The 19565-nt window shown below is 38.3% G+C and overlaps 1 protein-coding gene across 5 annotated transcripts in view; it reads right to left on the bottom strand.

Annotated features, from left to right (window-relative positions):
* Nucleotides 1-19565, bottom strand: part of LOC127572774 (transcription factor RFX3-like) — a 217567-nt gene that overhangs the window by 152360 nt on the left and 45642 nt on the right. The window contains exon 2 of one of the 5 annotated variants that reach the window (XM_052020386.1): nucleotides 11303-11424. The exons of the other annotated variants lie outside the window; for them this stretch is intronic. The gene's annotated coding sequence lies outside the window, so the exon portion shown is untranslated. The remainder of the gene's footprint in view (nucleotides 1-11302; nucleotides 11425-19565) is intronic. 5 annotated transcript variants of the gene reach the window in all.

Below are 19565 nucleotides of genomic sequence, written 5' to 3'. Positions count from 1 at the left end.
ACAAAACACGTACAAGATACCATTGGGAATTGTGCATGAGAGTGAGAAACTTAAATAAATCAGCATTAATATTGGGGAAATAAAATAAATACTAATTGTCTAAAAGCTAACAAACACACAGGACCCGAAAGCTTACATTTTAAAAGAAATGGTAATAAAGATTGTGAAAGCATTGGTTTTTAAAATTCCAGATTAGTCAAAATTATCTCTGTGGATTGAAATGTAGCAAACATACCGTACTGTTCATAAGGCAAAGAAAGATGATGAGAAATTACAGACAAGTAAGCCTGTCACAAGTGATGAAATCGTTTTGCAAGGATGTGGTAACATGGTGCAGATATTTTGCTCTGTAGCAAACCACCAGATCTGGTCAATCACCTGCTTACTACAACCTCTTACCTGAAACAGGCCTGGGCACAAGTAAGCTAATATATTGGGACTTTCCAATCATAATTGAAAACCTTCCCACAGAATTATCTTGCGAGCCAGTGAAACCACAGACTTACTGTATGTGCCCCACCCCCAACTCACTGTTTTTTTAAATATTGCAATTTTATTTGAAGAAAGGAGACCAAAAGAAAAAGCAATTGATATAGCAGGAATTCATGAGTATTGGAACCTTGGGCAATTATAGGCACTAATGAAAATGAAAGGGCAAAGAAGAAGAGCGATGCACAAGAGAACAAAGTCAAAGCAAATGGGAATTGGCAGAACCAAAATATGGCGTAAGTTTCAAAAGCAAGATATAATGAGAACATGAGGCAGCTTAGGTACAAAACTTTAAATCTTCAGTCTTTGAGGAACAACAAACATTGTGAATTAGCCAAATATTTTAGATTATAATAAAATTTATAGGTCAGCAAATACAAGGACACCATTTTCCTGCCCTATCCCCATATCCTTTCCACTATTACATAAATATCCATAAATCTTAGTTCATAGTTTCCACGGCCCTCCAGCAAAGAGAATTCTGAAGATTTACTGACCACAATTCTCCTCACTATCCTCAATTTCATTCATAAATGGCCAAACCCTTATTTTTTGAGTCTGTGACCACTGTCTCCTCAACCAGGGGAAAAAACCTTCCTGTATTTACCCTGTCAAGTTATTTTATACATTTCTTAGCAGTCACCTCTCATTTTCCTAAGCTCTGAATAACAGATGCCTATCCTACTCAATCTTTCATCACGTGACAGACCTACCATTCGAGGAAAGGTCTGGTGAATTCTCACTGTACTCTCTCTTCAGCAAGTACATCCTTTTTTATTTGGTTAAGTTTAAGTTTTCTATGTCTTTAGCATTCATGCCAACGATGGGGACGTTCATGGAGTCTCTTCCTCCCATTGGCTGTTTAATCTTTCACCATTCTTGACTAGAAGTGGTAGGATTGCAAAGGTTTAATCAGATCCACTGGTTGTGAAGTTACTCAGCTATATATTGCACACCGTTTTTGATGCTTATCATACATGTAATCCTGTGTTGTACTAGGCTGGCGTCTCATCAATTTTAGGTATGCCTGGCAGCCCTTCCACATTCCTTATTGAAACAAGGTTGACCCACTGGTTTGATAGTAATGGTAGAGTGATGGATATTCAGGCCTATGAGGTTAGAGTGTGGTGATGTTCATTTCAGCTGTTGCTGACGATCTACAGCACCTTACGGATGCCTAGTTTGGATCTGCCAGATCGGTCCTGAGGTTATCTGTACCACCTCCCATCAGTGTTTGGTGACTTCCTCATGAATATTTCACAATCCTTCACCTTCTTAAAGATATACAGCATTTCTATTTTTTCTATCAAAGTGGTTAACCTCACATTTTCCCACACTGTACTCCATCTACCATGTAGTTGCCCACTCATTCAGCTTATCTGTATTCTTGTGAATCTTCTTTGCATTTTCAACTCTACTCACATTCCCAATCAGTTCTGCACCATGTGCAAAACTGTGATCCATGTAGCAGTCCATTCAGCATAACATTCCAACCCAAGAAGGGCATGTTCATTCCTAATCTGCGTCTTTTACTTGCTAACCAGGTTTCAGTCTATACTAATATTTTACCCCAATTCCGTTGGTTTTAACTCTGTTCAGTGACTTCCAGTGTAGTTTCTTATAAAAAAATCCAAACACTGCACACACACACTGGATCCCCCTCATCAGACACATCCTTGAAGAACTTCAACATATTAGTTAAACATGATTTCTGTTTTAAAATCATTATTGATGCAATTATTTTTTTAATCATCTTGTCATCAGGTCCTTTATTATAGATTACTCCTTGTTCCCCAATTACTGACATTATAACTAGCAGGTTGGTTGTTTCCCCATTTTCTCTCTCCCTCCTTTTTTAAATAGCGAGATCATATTTGTAATCCCTAATCTGCAGGACCATTCCAGAATCCACAGATTTTTGGAAGATGATAACCAGAGCATCCACTATCTCCATCGCCAGATCTTTCAAAACTCTAGCTTTACAAAACTCTAGTTAGGCCACACTTAGAGTACTGTTACGGACTCAGTGAAAGTCCCTTTAAGATAGAGAGTGTGTGTGTATGTGTGTGTGGGGCGTGCTTACGTCAATAGAAGATAAAGGACGTAATGACGTTGTTGAAGAAGTCAGAAGAAGAAGGAGAGAGAGAGAGAAGGGAGAGAGACACCAGCCTGCTTGTTTTCTCTATCGATGGATGAGAAACAATAACGGTGTTTGCCATAGAAATCCATGTATGGAAGTTGGAAGTAATCTGGTGGAGTTCACTTTGTTGCTGACCTGTAGAAGGAAACAGGTATTTGTATGTGGACGACCACGGTTCGGATGCTTTCGGGGTGAGGAAGTCACTACCGAGTAAACACTGAAGTGTCGTTTGGGTTCCATCGTGGAACATTTGGATTTCGTATGTACTCTCTCTATGTTTTTCTACATCTACATCTTATCTTCAGACAACGGTGGTTGTTGAAGAAGCCCTTGCTCATGTTTCACCTTATGGCTTGCGGAACTGAACTTTAAGAACCGTTCCGGAACTGGGAGTTTTGGACTTTGTCACACACACACACGACGAGTTTAGTTTTGGGGTTAACGTTCAAGGTTTAACATTTTTGAATTCTAACATACTAACATTTTTACTTTTATTTTTACGTATTATCATAAGTAGTGATTAATAAAATAGTTTTTAAACACTAAATCATGCTCAGTGTGTTTCTTTTGTTGCTGGTTCGTGACAAGTACTGTGTTCAGTTCTGGTCACCTCATTATAGGAAGGATGTGGAGGCGTTGGAGAGGGTGCAGAGGAGATTTACCAGGATGCTGCCTGGATTAGAAAGTATTGAATATGAGGAGAGGCTTAAGGTGCTAGGGCTTTATTCACTGGAAAGGAGGAGGATGAGAGGAGACATGATAGAGGTGTATAAAATATTGAGAGGAATAGATAGAGTAGACAGTCAGCGCCTCCTTTCCAGGGCACCAATGCTCAAGACGAGAGGGCATGGCTTTAAGGTTACGGGTGGGAGGTTCAGGGGAGATGTCAGGGGGAGGTTTTTCACCCAGAGAGTGGTTGGTGCATGGAATGCACTGCCTGGGGTGGTGGTGGAGGCAGATACATTGGACAGGTTCAACAGCTTGTTGGATAGGCATATGGAGGAGTGTGGGATGGGGGGATATACGAGAGGAAGGGGTTAGGTAGTGTGAGGGTGGTTTGATGGATGGCACAACATGGTGGGCCAAAGGGCCTGTTTTGTGCTCTATGGTTCTATAGATCATCAGGTGTTTGGGATTTGTCAGGAATAATGTCAAACACGTGGCTGGAATAACAATACTGTATGTTGCAACTTTACCCGAGCACAGATCTGTGGCAAAAATCTGCATAGCACTGTGACTGAATGGCAAACAATTTTAAAAAAATGTGGTTGAACCCTGGTTTATTGTCGAATACCAGGATCTGGAGAAGATCAGGACTGACTGCGCTTTTTTGAAATTAAAATCTCATGTCCTTCTTTCCAAATACAATGACGTTCATGCTTTCTGAAGAAACAAAATGTTTTAGTTATCTTACAAAGAACCTACCATCACTGGTTGGAGTTAAAAACAGTACATTTATTTATAAATACTTCCTTATTCGTAAATTTAGAAGTTCCAATTCCTTTATTGCCACACTTAACAAGGAACATTTGTTTTCTCTGATATGCTATGCAAAATATAAAGTGTAATAGATAAAGTCAACAAAGAATATTACAATCAAAGATACTATTTGGAAAGTAAAGAGATAGTTGTTCACGGATTGCCAATTGTATTGATCGCAATGAGGCAATTGGGTAGGATGGCAGAGGCAAAAATATTAGAACCCATATGCATCCTGATATCAGATAGATGGACAGCACAAAAGAGATGGTTTATTGAGTCAAATACCTTTCAGTCTTTCTTCACTATAGTTGTATTATTAAATTCCCATTTTTGTTTTATTTACTCAATTTTTTGGAACGTTGGCACCACTGATGAGACCAACATTTGTTGTTCATCACTAAATGCCCATGAGGTAGTGGCGATAAGCCATTTTCTTAAACTGCTGCAATGCCTCTGGTGAAGATATTCCTAAAATGCTATTGGGTAGGGAGTTCCAGGATTTAGAACCAGCAATGAGGCAGCAACAATAGATTTTCATAATAGGATGGTGTGCAACTAGGAACGCACCTGCAGCTGGTGGTGTTCCTATGCTCCTGCTGCCCTTGTCCTTCACGGTGTCAGAGATCATAGGCTGGGAATGTTCCGCTGAAGTAGACTTGACAAGTTATTGCAGTGCAATGACTTGACAAGTTATTGGAGTGCAATTTGTAGATGGTACACATTGCAACCAAAGTGTGCTGCTGGTTGAAGGAACAATTGCTTAATCTGGTGATGGGATGCCAATCAAGTGGGATGCTCTGCTGTGGAGTTTCTTCACTATTGTTGAAGCTGCACACATGTAGGCAAATGGCGAGTTATCCATCATGTTCTTGAATTATGGCTTGTATATGGTGGAAAAGCTCTGGGTGTCACTCATTTCAGGGTACCCAACCTTTGTCAAGCTGTCCAACAGTCTAAGCAATCCCATCCATTATTCTCTTACCTTCATATATCCCTGCTCCTTTGGATAGTCATATACAGATAGAAAAATAAACCACACAAATTCTTTATTTTCTTATAAATCATAATATATAACTTGGTTCTCCACAAACCTCATCTTCCCTTTTCATAGTTAACAGAACAATTTTATTTGAAAAAGAAAGTTTTTCTCCATTTTACTTAAAATAAAATAGATGGGAGGTTGCTAAAATAGCCTTGCTTTGAGAAACACACATTTTTCTTCCCCTAACAGTTCACTTGTGGACAAACAGGTTATAAATATGCTGCTACAGATAGATAGCTTGCTTTTACATCAGCTGTTCATGATAGATTTCACTAGCTACTTAAAAGGCATATAATCAGTAGTTTCTCTCCAAATGGTACATGGCACCTTTGCACACAATACACATCAAAACATGAAATTAATAAAATGGAAATCAAGCTTAAATATTGTTCCTGAAATTGATTCTCCAAATTGTACTATCAACATGTGCTTAACCAAAAAAGACCTACAATTCTCAGTAGATACCTATTCTCCAAAGGTATCAATCAGACAGCAAGATGATTATTTTGAACTTCATCAACTTAGCATTTGAGTATCAACTTAGCATTTGAGTATCAACTTACACTTTTCCTTGACTTAATACCAGCTAGTGCAGCTAATCGTGAAAGTGGCTAAAAGATTCTTCCGACAATGTTTTTTTACATCTATCCACCTTCCACCAAACCCTACCTCCTACTCCAATTCCATAGATTCCAATCATTGCTTCAAGCCACTAATATTTGAATGAAGAATTAAACACTCAGCTTGGCAGTAAATTTCTCTTTCTAAGCAACCACAATGTACACCTGACTACACATAAAATTAGGACCAAGAAAGCATTAGTTAACTCTTTCCTGAACTTTTCTTTAACAGAAAGATTGCCTATTCTACTTATCATATTAAGGTTGGAACATTGGTAGGTCTCAAGTTGGTTTACTAGGAAACAGTAATTGAAAATGCTCTTAATGAGATACAAATATTATGGTAGTCATCAAATACTCAATCTTAACTAGGCACTATATTTTGAAGTTATGTCATCAATCACGATTTCATACCTCTTTCATTATACATGATTAAATTTCAGGGGCATGTTTAAAAATCTAACCTACATATTTTTTGAAAATATTTAAAATATGCAAGACATTAACATTAATTTTGACAAATATTTTCAAAAAATTATGCCACCCTTCGAAATAAGCCTTTCATGGATTTCAAACAACATAACAGCACAGAGAGCTGTCAACAATATAACAATTTTGGCCAGCACAAAATAATGAGTGATCCATGCCCTTGTTATTGATATACATGTACTCAGCATTGTTGCTACGGGAGATCCAATAGTCTATTACTGTTCAAGTTAGTTGCTATGCAACACAAAGAATATGTTACATAGTTAAACATTATGGTTGGGCCCTTATGACTCAATCGCTCCTTGAAAACACCATAGGATGGAGTATCCACTCAACTGACTAGTTTTCTTTCTCTAGGACAATTCACCCAAAATCATTCAATGCAAATCCAGTTCAAGATCTTTTGCATTAATTTAAAAAATTCTACTCTTGAAGCCTGTTCCCCCTCACAGAACTGTCTATGACCTAACAGAGAATTAATCAATATTTGGAGTTTCCTCTAATTGTGCTCACTTGCAAATCTTCATAGTGGCTCTAAAATCAAGCTAGTTTATTTGTACACAAGGATATCAGCAGGATCATTTTTAAAAATTACTTTGTAATTTCATTTTGAATCATTCTAGGTCCAGAGTATCACCGTGCATTTTATAGATGGTACTCACTGCAGCCACCGTACGGCGGTAGTGGAAGAAGTGAATACTTAGGGTTGTAGAAGGAGTACCAATCAAGCAAGTTGCTTTATGTTGAATGGTATTGGACTTCCAGTACTGCTGGAGCTGCACTCATCCAGGCAAGTGTTTGGTATTCCATCACACTGTGAATGTGTGTCTTGGAGATGATCAAAAGGCTCTGGGGTATTAGGAGGCAAGTTACTCCTCACAGGATACGCACTTTCTGACCTATACTTCCAGCCATGGTATTTATGTGGCTGGTCCAGTTGAGTTTCTGGACAATGATAACCCCAAGGACATTGCAGGTATGGGACTCAGCAATAGTAATGCCATCAAGTGTTAAGGGTAGGTGGTTAGACTCTCTCTTGTTGGGAGTGGTCATTGCCTTGTACTTTTATGACATGAACATTGCTTGCCACTTATCAGCTCATTCCTGAATGTTGTCTCAGTCTTATTGCATGCAGGGGTGGGCTACTTCATTTGCTGAGGAGTTGCAAATGGAATTGAATATTGCACAAATCAGTGAACATTCTCACTTCTGACCTCATGATTGAAGGAAATGCAATGATGAAGCAACTGAAGGTGGTTGGGCCCAGGATAATGCCCTGAGGAACACCAGCAGTGATATCCTGGACCTGAAATGATTGATCTACAACCACAATTGTCTTCCCCTCTGCAAGGGACGTCAAGCCACTGGAGTGATTGATCTGCCCATTGATTTCAGTTTCATTAGGGCTCCTTGATGGCACATTAGGTAAAATTCTGTCCTATAATACATGGTAGTCATTCTCACCTCAGCTCTGCACTTCAGCTCTTTGGGATGAAGCCGTATCGTCCTTACAAAATCAAAACTCAGCATCAGTGAGCAGGTTATTGACGACAAATATCACGTAATAGTACTGTTGATGACCACCTTACTGATAACTGAAGTAAGACTGATTGGGTGACAATAAACCAGATTGAATTTGTCATTTTAATTTTTATAAAAAGATGGTATTATTGAGCCATTCTTGATGACGGACATCAAAACCGCTCATATTGCAAAATAGTAACCTTAACTGCTTCTTCCAAATGGTGTTATCCATGGAGTAGTACTGACTATTGATCGAGGGGGAGTAATAGATGATAAACTGCTACTTTATGTTTGACAAGACTGCGAGACTAATGCTTACACCACTCAGCAACTAACGTTTACATCACTCAGCTTCACATTCAACAGATCATCCTCTGTAATTTGTCACCTTTAACATAGTGCCATCACCAGACACACATTCTCCTCCCCCTTCAGTATTCTGAAGGGAATGTTCATATTCTTTGATTTCCAGCAACATCCGCTCTTTTTATCATAGCATAAATACAGAAAGTGTTGGAAATATTCAGCAGGTCAGGGAGCTTCTAAGGAAAGAGAAACAGGGTTAACATTTCGAGTCTGACACTCTTCATCAGAACTCAAAGAGTCTCGGATGTAAACTGTTACCCCATTTCTCTTTACACAGATGCTGCCTAACCTAACTGATATCAGCATTTTCTGTCTTTATTTCAGATTTCCAGCATCTGCAGTTTGTTTTTACTTTCATTTTCTCTTTTTGTGGTGTCTACCCATGCAACCACAGGAAATGCAAAAGCTGAACTTTTAGCTTTTCCTTTCCTATTCTCCAGGGTGTTGAACTATCCTTTCACGTGAACCAGCCATTCATTACTACCTTTTCCAATTTAGTATACTGCACTCAGTGCTCAAAAAGTAGTTTCCTCTCCATTGGAGAAACCAAACAAAGATTGCACCTCCATTCAGGCCACGAGGGTAACTCTAAGCTTCCAGTTTGGCTACTACTTTATCTCTCCATCATACTTCCACTATGGCCAGTTTGTCTGCTGCCTCTTATACTGTTCCAATAAAGCTCAATATAGGTTCATGGAATAGTGCATGGAATACTTTCAGATCTACAGCTTGTGATTACAGTTTCAGATTTACAGGCAAGGTAGTGTAGTGGTTAGCATAACGCTTTACAGCGCCAGTAACCTGGGTTCAAATCCAGCCACTGTCTGTAAGGAGTTTGTACGTTCTCCCCGTGTCTGCGTGGGTTTCCTCCAGGTGCTCTGGTTTCCTCCCACATTCCAAAGATGTAGGGGTTAGGAAGTTGTGGGCATGCTATGTTGTGCCGGAAGCGTAGCGACACCTGCGGGATGCCCCCAGAACACTACGCAACTGTGTGTTTTGATGTACATGTGACTAATAAAGAAATCTTATCTTATATAGTGAGGTCTTCTGCTGCTCTTACCTCACAGTTCAAGCATTCCTCTTCTGTTTCCCTTCTTATTCACTGGCTTCTACATAAAGCGCCTGCTGGCAGACATGTCTCTACTCTCTCTCAGCCAGCACTTATGTCATTCCATTTCCACAGACATTCCCATTATTCACCCCACCTCTCCCCATTCTCTACAACTTAATCATCTTGGAGTTCTAAGTTTTCCCCAATTTGGTGGGTCTGTCATGCCCAATAGGACAGAACATACTAGTGAATTGTGGAGGAATAGTCAAGATCATTGGCCAAAAAATATAATTCTGTGAGTATGACCATATCAGACGGTTGCTTGACCAGTCTGTGGATCAGTACAAGTCTCCAGATGTTCACAAGTAGGATTTTGGTTGGCTCACAGGCTGGGTGGGCCACTGAGAATAAAACTGGATCAACTGTTTTTTGCTGAGGCACTGCTTCCAGATATCTCAATCTTTGTCACTGTGATTAGAAATGTTGCATTCAACTGTGTGGTTCAACTAAGTCATTTCAGAGAGCAGTTAAAAGTCAACCTGTTGTGAATGGAAACACATGTGAATTCCATGGGTTTTGAAGTAAAAATTGTGTTTTGAAAGAACATAAAAATAAGGCAGCTCAGGCTATCCAGCCTTTCGATCTTACTCCGATTGAATGATCCTTTCGATCATTCAATAAGATCAATGGTTTATCTTGTGCCTCAAGTCCACTTTCCATCTGATCCCCATGTCTTGTGTCTAAAAATCTTGTCTTCTAAGACTATGCTCCTTAATTTCAGACTATCCGAGAGAAAATAGTCTCTCAGCATCTATTTTGGCACTCTCTCTTTAGGAATCTTCTATGTAAATGAGATGACAAAAACTGCACTTAGTATTCAAAATGTGAACTCAACATAACCATGTACAATCTCAGCAAGATTTCCTTATTTTTGACCTTTAACCCCCTTTCAATAAAGGCCATATCATTTGCTTTCCTCTTTGTTCTATTTACTGTCTGCATCTTCTAAATCAGAACACCCTGATACCCCAGTATTTACTAGTATCTCATCATTTCAAATATTTTATTTTCAATTCTTATGTGCACAACCTCACACTTTTTGCATTACAGTCTGCAACATTCCTGAATAGTTGCTTACCCTATGTTCTTTTGCAGATTCTTTGTATCTTCCTCAAAGCTCACTTTCCTACCTAGCTTTGTACAATCAGCAAACCAAATGATGTTCCATTCTGTCTTTTAATCAAAGTATGGGACTTGTGAACAGTTTAGGTTCCATATTGATCCCTGTGGCATTCCTCTAATAATTAGATACCAAACTGAAAAGATCTGTTTATTCCTACTGTTTTAATTAATCACCCATGCATGATAATGTTACCTCAACCCCATGCACCCTTATATTATCAGACAACTTTTTGTGATATCACATAGTATATCTGTACATTCAAAAATATATTTTATTTGCTGGTTCACTCTCACCTACCTTTCTAGTTAGCTCCTCAAAAAGCTATTAAATCTGTCAAACAGGATTTTACTTTCAGAAAATCATGCTGACTATTCTGTTCTGAGAGTCCTGTTCTTGTGTCCTTAATGATGAACAACGTCCTGATAACTGTTAGACTAACTGATCCTTTGTTTCCTATTTTTCTCTACTTTCTTTCTTGGCTGTGTTTCAGAACCTGAAGTATTTTAAAGTTCATTCTTAATTCTAAGTATTTACCTTAATCTTGTGTGCACATCCCTATCTTTATGTTGCACTCAGTGATAATGTTTAAAAGTTCAAAAAGAATACTTTTGATATCCCGGTTTTGTATCGAGAGAATTTTTGTGCGATTGGCTGCTCAACTCTATGGCTGCTGCTGGATGCCAGTTAACAACTACAGTTGATGTCAGAATGAATAAAATCAGTAATGGGGTAAAACATGATATACAGATTCTGTAGACCTTTGTGGACAGTTTTCCTCCAAGGTCAGCAAAGGATGACATTATTTTGCTGTTGTACATGTAATCCAAGTAGATTCATACATTCATATTGATGCAGAACTATCTAAAGAAGACAACAGATCTCAGATCAAACATCTTTCCAGTACATCCAAACTCACCGTGACTGGCCTGATGGGTTGGACAGAATGTACAGCCATTTATTTCTAATCCCAAGTGGAGCTGCATGCTCTCCTAGTGATCATGTGGATGTCCACCAGGGACTCTGGATTCCTCCCACATCCTAAAGACACATTGATAGGTTAATTTGTTGCTGAAAATTAGACCCTGGTGAAGTGAGTGGTAGAAGCATCAAAGGGGAAATGGACAGGCATTTGAGAGAGAATAAGTTGTGGGGCCACGGGGGAAAGGCAAAAAAGACCACTGGGATTGCTCGGTTGGGAGCATGCATGCCATTAATGGTCTCCCTCTATGCTATAAATAAGAAAAATAAATGGACTGCTGTCTTTTGTAGCTGTATAATAATTGTTCTGATGCACATTTTTAGCCTCTCTGGTTTAGTTGTCTTTCTAATGGTTCACTCAGTATGAATGCAGCATTGTTCAGTTAAGATGTATTTTGGTTCCCTGGTGACTTCCACAAACAAGGTGGTGCATATTCAAATCACTTCATACCATGATCAAGGCAGCTCGACTTACAAGTGAGGTATGTAATAAAATGACTCTTCACATTGTATTTTATCTGACTTGTAAGCTGTTTATACCAAGTATTTACTACATTATTTAAAAACCAAGGAAAATCACTTGCCCAACAACATATTACAGTAAGCAGGCCCATCCAAAATGCTTAAAAGCACACATCCAAACCTTGATCAAATAAGTGAGAGATAAAAATACTTAAGCACAAAATTTTATAGATTTGGCCTTGCATCTCACTTCTCTTGCTATTGAAGTACAGAAAGGATTCCAGTTACTATGGTGTTCCGTTTAACCTTTTTCCTCGATCTTTGTCCCTTTGATCTTTGTGCTAATTTGTATCTGTATGTTTCTATATCATTGTAATTCATTCTCCCAACAAGAAATATGCACAATTTGTTTTAAAGAGTAGCTGATTTTAGTCATTAATTTATCCATACGTTCAACATTATGCCTTTAAAAGGTATTTAATATATTCTATGCCAATGTGTTGCTGGACAGTCTACGTGCCCCCACCCCTCAGTCAAGTTGCTTCTTTTATTTCTTTAAATTGTGTCTTTACATATCTCAGGTGATTTTGATCTTTATCATTCTTTCTCATGGTCCTCAAAAGCACACGATGGATTTTATCAACTGATTTCTCTAACTTCCAGTAACCCTTCTCCTCTGTTTTTCCCCCCTTAGTTTTCCCTCATTCCTGTGGCCCCCCCTCGCCTCTTTTCCCTCCCCTGCCCTCATGACCTGCCCACTACCTCCCTCCTATTTTCCACCTCCTTCCCTTTATTCCATGGTCTACTGTCCACTCCTACCAGATTCCTTCTTCTTCAGCCCTTTGCCTCTTCCACCCATCACCTCTCAGCTTTTTGCATCTCCCCCCTCCCCCACCCACCTACCTTCCCCCTCTCACCTGTACTCACCTATCACTTTGCCAGCTTTTGTGCTTCTCTGCCTCCCCTTTTATTGTAGCTTCTACCCTCTTCCTTTCCAGTCCTGATGAAGGGTCTCAATCTGAAACATCGACTGTTTATTTCTCTCCATAGATGCTGCCTGACCTGCTGAGTTCCTCCAGCATTTTGTGTGTTGCTCCAGATTCCAGCATCTGCAGAATCTCGTGTCTCCACGGATTTTATTTTCTCCATGTTCCCTGATTCAATTCCTTATATCAATTCAGACTGAGCAATTTTTTGTAATTTTCTTGACAGAGGCATGAAGCAGATGTGCATCACAATTATCAATGTGACATTGCACCACCCGAGTTTTCCACTAAAATTGAAGTTTCCCTCCAAAGTAACCTTTTGCATATCTTGTAAAAAGTAATGCCTTCCTTCTTGCACTGGTCTGCATACATTGACATTAAGCTGCATTGGTGCACAGTGGAATGTTTAACCAGGTTAGTTCATGATGTTGCATTCTGGCATCCCATAAAATCGACTTAATTTTAAAAAAATCCCTGAGACAGACTGGATTATACCATATCCATTTTTTCTTAATGTACCTTTGATTAACTATCCATACAATTGATTTTTTTATTCATTCACACACTTAGAGATGGTTATAAATGAAAATAATTGATGTTTTATTAACACAGAAGTATATAATAACTTTATTAAAAACTTTAAAACCAACCTGAAACAACATTTTCCGGCAACAAGCAGTGCTAAGTCCTCAGTGCCATATGGCATTGTGTAGTTCCTTGGTGCAATGTGCATTGGTGAAACCTGGAATTACATTCTGCCAACAGGACTCACCTTTGACCATTGTTGTCAGGTCCTTAGCATTACCTGATGGCAGGCAAAATGACTTGCTATGCTTACGGAGTCAAGCCTGACTCATGGAGTAAATATTGGAACCATTCCTTAATGGAGCTAATGAAGCCAAAGTAAAAGATCTAGTATCAAAAAAGTGAGATATTAGGGCTTAATTTACAGTGTAAAATGCTAGTGTCAGCCTTCCAGCACCTGTCACTTAAAATCTAAATTTAGATAAGGTCAACATATATTTTATTGCAATTTATTTTCACATAGACCACATCTTGCATGGCCCAGTTGGAACTTATATGCCCTTTTGTTTGCAAGATTTCAGTTTGTGCTTTGCCCCTCCTGTGTTGTTGCTCTCAATTCTTTGACAGTGTTTCCTTTTATTGTTCACCATGTGCTTTGGAGAACAAGTGATGTGCCAAAAGTATAGCTGCACATCCTAATCAGTATGGTTGAGTTTTTATTTAAGTTGCTGAATTTATAGTTAAACCATCAGAATTACACTTTCTTTTCTGAATTGCAGAACAGCAGCTCCAATATATATTTATTTTCCTAGCGTTTTAACAAATGGTATTAATCATTTGGTTGTCATTGATCTATTCCTGGGAAACTTAAAGAAAATCTCTTGCACTAACTTGGCTTGAGAAGTGAATATTTTATTATTTCAGGTCTGTGTACTCCAGCTTATTCTTGTGGAAAAACTGTATTGTTTACCAAATTTCAGTCACGAGAAGTCTGATACAAGCAATTATTGCAACTTTTGGATCAGGAACATTTTAAAAAGCAGTACAGTGCCATGCATGACATGGGTTAGGAAATCATTTGTAGCATTCCAATTTGTATGATCTTAATGATGTTTTCACATTTAGGCAAATTTTTCAAATGAGTAAAACTAGTTTTATTGCTCTGCAGGATGAAACCAAAGAAAATGATGTACACAACAATGTCATTTCCCAAAATTGCACTGCAGTTAGAAGGTTGATTTATCTTCTAGCTATTACAATCACAAAATATAACCAATAAACAAAAGAGAAACAGAAGCAGGTCAGACAGCTTGTGAACTTCCTCCATTATTCAATAGCTCGGCTGAACCAGTAACCAAATTCTGGCATGATCCCTGCATCCAAAATGCTAGCAGTCTCTGACTCAATTATACTCAATTCACTGCAGTGATATAATAAATTATTTACTTATTATTTGCTCCATTATTTCCTCCTAGAATCTTATTTGTTTTAATGTGATCACCACTTATTCTTCCAAAATTTTAGCAGTGATCTTGAACATAAAAAATATCAACATATAAATATATATTAATGGCCTATGATAATTACAAAAGTTCAAGTGGTTTCGATGATAAAGGATTCACAGCCTTTCCTCAGAATTTTCTTGTATGCATGACCCCCACTCCCAACCCATCTCTCTACTTTGGTTTTGATAAGGGAACAATCTGAAGGAAATAAATTTTTATTTACTGTTTTTATCAAATGTTATTCGAAAATGGAAGAAAACTATTTAGCTTATGCAGACTAGTGTCATGTATCTTTAAAAGTTGAATCAGTGAAATTTAAGAAAAACAGATTTCACGACCAAAAAGGAGCCATCAATGCATCCAATCCATCTCTGCCTATCCAAGCAATTTAGCCATTAATAGTACAGCACAGGAACAGGCCCTTTGGTCCACGATGTCTGTGCCAACCATGATGCCAATCCAAACTAATCCCATCCGCTTGCACATGGTCTATATCCCTTCATTCCATGTTCATGTGTCTAAATGCCTCTTAAATGTTTCTATTATATGTTTCCATCATTTCCCCCAAGAGCACGTCCCCAGCACCTACCACTGTTTTTGAAAAAAAACTTGCCTTGTACATCTCCCTCAAACTTTCCCCTTCTCACCTTAATTCTATGCCCTCTAGTATTTGACATTTTCACATTGGGAAAAAGACTATCTACCTCTCATAACTTTATATACTTCTATCAAGTTGCCCCTCAGCCTCCGATGCTCCAGAGAGAAAAAAAAATCCAAATTTGTCCAACTTCTCCTTGTAGCTAATACTCTCTAACCCAGGCAACATTCTAGTGAACATCTTCTGCACCCTCTCCAAAGCCTCCACATTCTTCATGTAATGCAGCAATAAGAACTGCAAAAAAATACTTCAAATGTGGCCTAGCCAAAGTGTTATACAGCTGCAACGACTTCCCAATTTTTATACTCAACACTCCAACTGATGAAGGAAAGTATGCCATTCACCTTCTTTGCCACAATTGATGAGATTTTTTCCCAACTGTTGTCCAACTAGACATCAGAGATCCAAGCTTGGCCCTTCCTTAGAAAACTGTTACATAAACTGACAACTTCTCAGTCAAAGATTTGCCTAAATTTTGCAGTTAGCCACAAACTTAAACCTTGAAGGAAGCTGTGGCATAGCCTTCCCTTTTTCCTATGTGGTGGCTGTCAGGCATCAGTGACAGTACAGTGTAGTCCCTGACATCCAGCAAGTAAGACATTCAAGCTGCTGAACAGGTAATCATATTGAAGAACTCTTAACTGGCAAATCAGGAAGAAAGAAAAACATTTTTAAAAATATTTTAAACATTTTACAGGTCATATAGGATTAGAATATACACAAGAAATCTACTCAATTTTAGGATGGAACATCCTACTTTTTTCCTCAAAAGCAATCAAACTTGGTATGAAGGATATATTAACTATTACTCTCCTATGCATTTCTTGTTTTAGACTTGAATTGATCTGCTCTGATTTTGTCCACATGCTTCCAGACAAAAGGCTAATACTCCACTAGATTTCTTTGACCACACTTATTGCTGATGTTTTGGCATCTAAATATTGTGATGGGGCTACCAACAGCCTATTTCAGATTTTAAATTTAAACAATAATGCAACATCCCTTTGAAGTCTCATTGGATACAGCTCTCTCCCTAGAATATTTTGTTTACTGTAACTGTTTCTTAACCCTGCTTGGTTTTATTCCTGTATCATGCCATCAAAATTGAAAACTCAATTTTCTCAGCACCAATGATCTGCGGGGCATGTATTGCTGCAACTTTACAAGCAGCAACCCCGAGAAGTCATTTTGCTACAGTCACAAGATGACCTCTGGTGTTTTTCTGACCCCATCCGGTCTTAATCCTGTTTTCCCCAAAACTACTAAATTTCGAAATCTCTTTTACCCCATTTACCACTGAAATCCTCTTCATACATTTGCCTCCTATAGATTCCACAAGTCCAATGCTGTCTTCCAATTCTATACCTTCAGTAAAAGTAGAATTCATCTGGAATTCTTGGAAGACAGATACTTTTTCATAATTAAGATCTTTCTTTCCTATTCATTTATTCCCACTGCCTTAACCTGCTCACAGGACAGAAAGGCTAATTAAATATTTATGTGATCATATGCCAATCACATTACTGAATCCAACACCTTCCTGTACATCATTATAGTAGACCACCTTGGAGGCATCACTTATGTCCCTTCTCTTCACCAGAACCAATTATTTTCCAAAGTTTTAAAAGTACACCTTCTATCAAGTCAAATTTTGTTATCGTTTGCTATATAAAATAAAATCAAAATTGTTCACAGATGAATTACAAAGAAACATTGAGCGGACTAGAAATAGAAGTACCTATTCAAGTCCATCAATAATTAGAATAATTATATTTTAACCCATTTGGAAGGTACAGATATTACCATTTATATGAACAGTTTTGAAAGCTGTCAAAGTGTTGATGAGCTCCACCAATTTAGATGTTGTTCTCAATACAGTACAAGGAAAAATTTTTGGATAACAAATATAAAACACATGCCACAAAATGCACCTTTACATGATCCCTGGGAAGTCATATGAAAATATATATTAGTTATGGCAGTAATGGTTTTGCGGTTGCATTCAATAATGAAGAAGACATTTTAGGCAGTGAAAGGTCTCCAGAATACTTCAAAGAATTATAATAATGTCTTTCTACTTAATTTCCTTCCACAGCTGGCACTCTGCTGAAAGTCTGCTGTACTTCATCTCAACTGACAATCATGTAACTGAATCTGCACATCAATGATATATAGAAATTGTAAAATATTGCAAATGCTGCAAAATGGTGCACAATAATTTATTCAGGTTAATTGAAAATAATTCAGACCCAACTTTGAGACAAGTACACACACTGTATTTAGATAAACATTGCTGCCACCAAGATGGAGGAAAAAAGGCAGGCAATTTGGTACCAATGAGTTTGCGCAACTTTATGTGCCAAAGACAAGTCACGTAATCAGAATTGCATTTCTCTGTTTGTCGATGTACTATCTCAGCAGCTTTTTTTATTTTGTTGATACAATATGCAAGCATTGTGTATTTTAAATATATGCATATTTCCTTTTTTTTGCACAGTCTATATTGAATGGAAAGCAGCAACATAGATAGGAAAGGAGAGAAAATGAGGGACAACAGACTGAATTAGCCAGAAATCAATGCAGGAAGAATGCTAGAATCTTTTAAGGATATGGAAACAGGCACTTGGAGTTTTCTTTAAATTAATTCATATAACGTGGGTGTCATTGCTCATCTTCAAATGCCTTTGATCTAACTATCTAGAACATTTAAGAGATGAGTCACATTGCTAGATAAAATACATTTGGTACTCTTATCCAAATCATTGATATTGATTGTAAATAGTTGGGATTTACAAACTAATCCTTGCAGCACTCTACTAGTTGTATTGAGGCATTCAGAAAATGATATTTTATTACTTGTACTTTTATTAACCAATCTTCAAAACTCTGGAACATTTTAGAATATCAAAACCAAGTAAAATAATTGCAGTGAATCTACAAAACACTGCAGGTACAGGAAATCTGAAGTAAGGAACAAAAACATGCTGGAAATATTCAGCAGATCAGGAAGCATACAAGGAAAGAAAGTTAACATTTTCTGACCACTGTTTCTTAATGGTGTCAAGATTAGAATATTTATCATCTATTAATGTTCAGGTATTACAAATGGGCGGCACGGTAGCATAGTGGTTAGCATAATGCTATTACAGCACCAGCGACCTCGGTTCAATTCCTGCTGTTGCCTGTAAGGAGTTTGTACGTTCTCCCCGTGTCTGCATGGGTTTCCTCCGGGTGCTCTGGTTTCCTCCCACATTCCAAAGATGTACAGGTTAGGAGCTGTGGGCATGCTATGTTAGCGCCAGAAGAGTGGCAACACTTGTGGGCTGCCCCCAGCACATTCTTAGCAAAGCAAAAAGACATATTTCACTGTGTGTTTCGAAGTACATGTGACTGATCCTAGACTCTCCCACTACTGGAAACATCCTATGTCCACTCTATCCAGGCCTTTCAATATTTGGTAGGTTTCAAGCCATCAAATGCTCCTCACATTAACCCCTTCATTCCCAGGATCATTCTCATAAAATCCTCTGTAGGCCCTCTCCAACGCCAGCACATTCTTCCTTAGATATGGGGCCCAAAACTGCTCACAATACTCCAAATGTGGTCTGACCAATGCCTTATGAAGCCTCAACATTACATCCTTGCTTTTATACTCCAGTCCTCTCAAAATGAATGCTAACATTGCATTTGCCTTCCTTACTACTGACTCAACCTGTAAGTTAACCTTTAGGGAATCCTGAACTAGGACTCCCAAGTCCCCCTGTACCTCTGATTTCTGAATTTGCTCCCCATTTAGAAAATAGTCTACACCTTTATTCCTACTACCAAAGTGCATAACCGTACACTTCCCTACACTGTATTCCATCTGCCACTTCTTCGTCCATTCTCCCAACCTGTGCAAGTCCTTCTTCAGACTGCCTGATTCCTCAACACTACCTGCTCCTCCACCTATCCATGTATCATCAGCAAACTTGGTCAGAAAGTCATCAATTCCATCATCCAGATCATTAAAATATAACGTGAAAAGTAGCGGACCCAACACCGCACCTGTGGAACACCACTAGT

The sequence above is a fragment of the Pristis pectinata genome, chromosome 7 (assembly GCF_009764475.1).
Source record: "Pristis pectinata isolate sPriPec2 chromosome 7, sPriPec2.1.pri, whole genome shotgun sequence".
Taxonomy (NCBI): domain Eukaryota; kingdom Metazoa; phylum Chordata; class Chondrichthyes; order Rhinopristiformes; family Pristidae; genus Pristis; species Pristis pectinata.
This window is presented reverse-complemented; position numbering and strand designations above follow the sequence as displayed.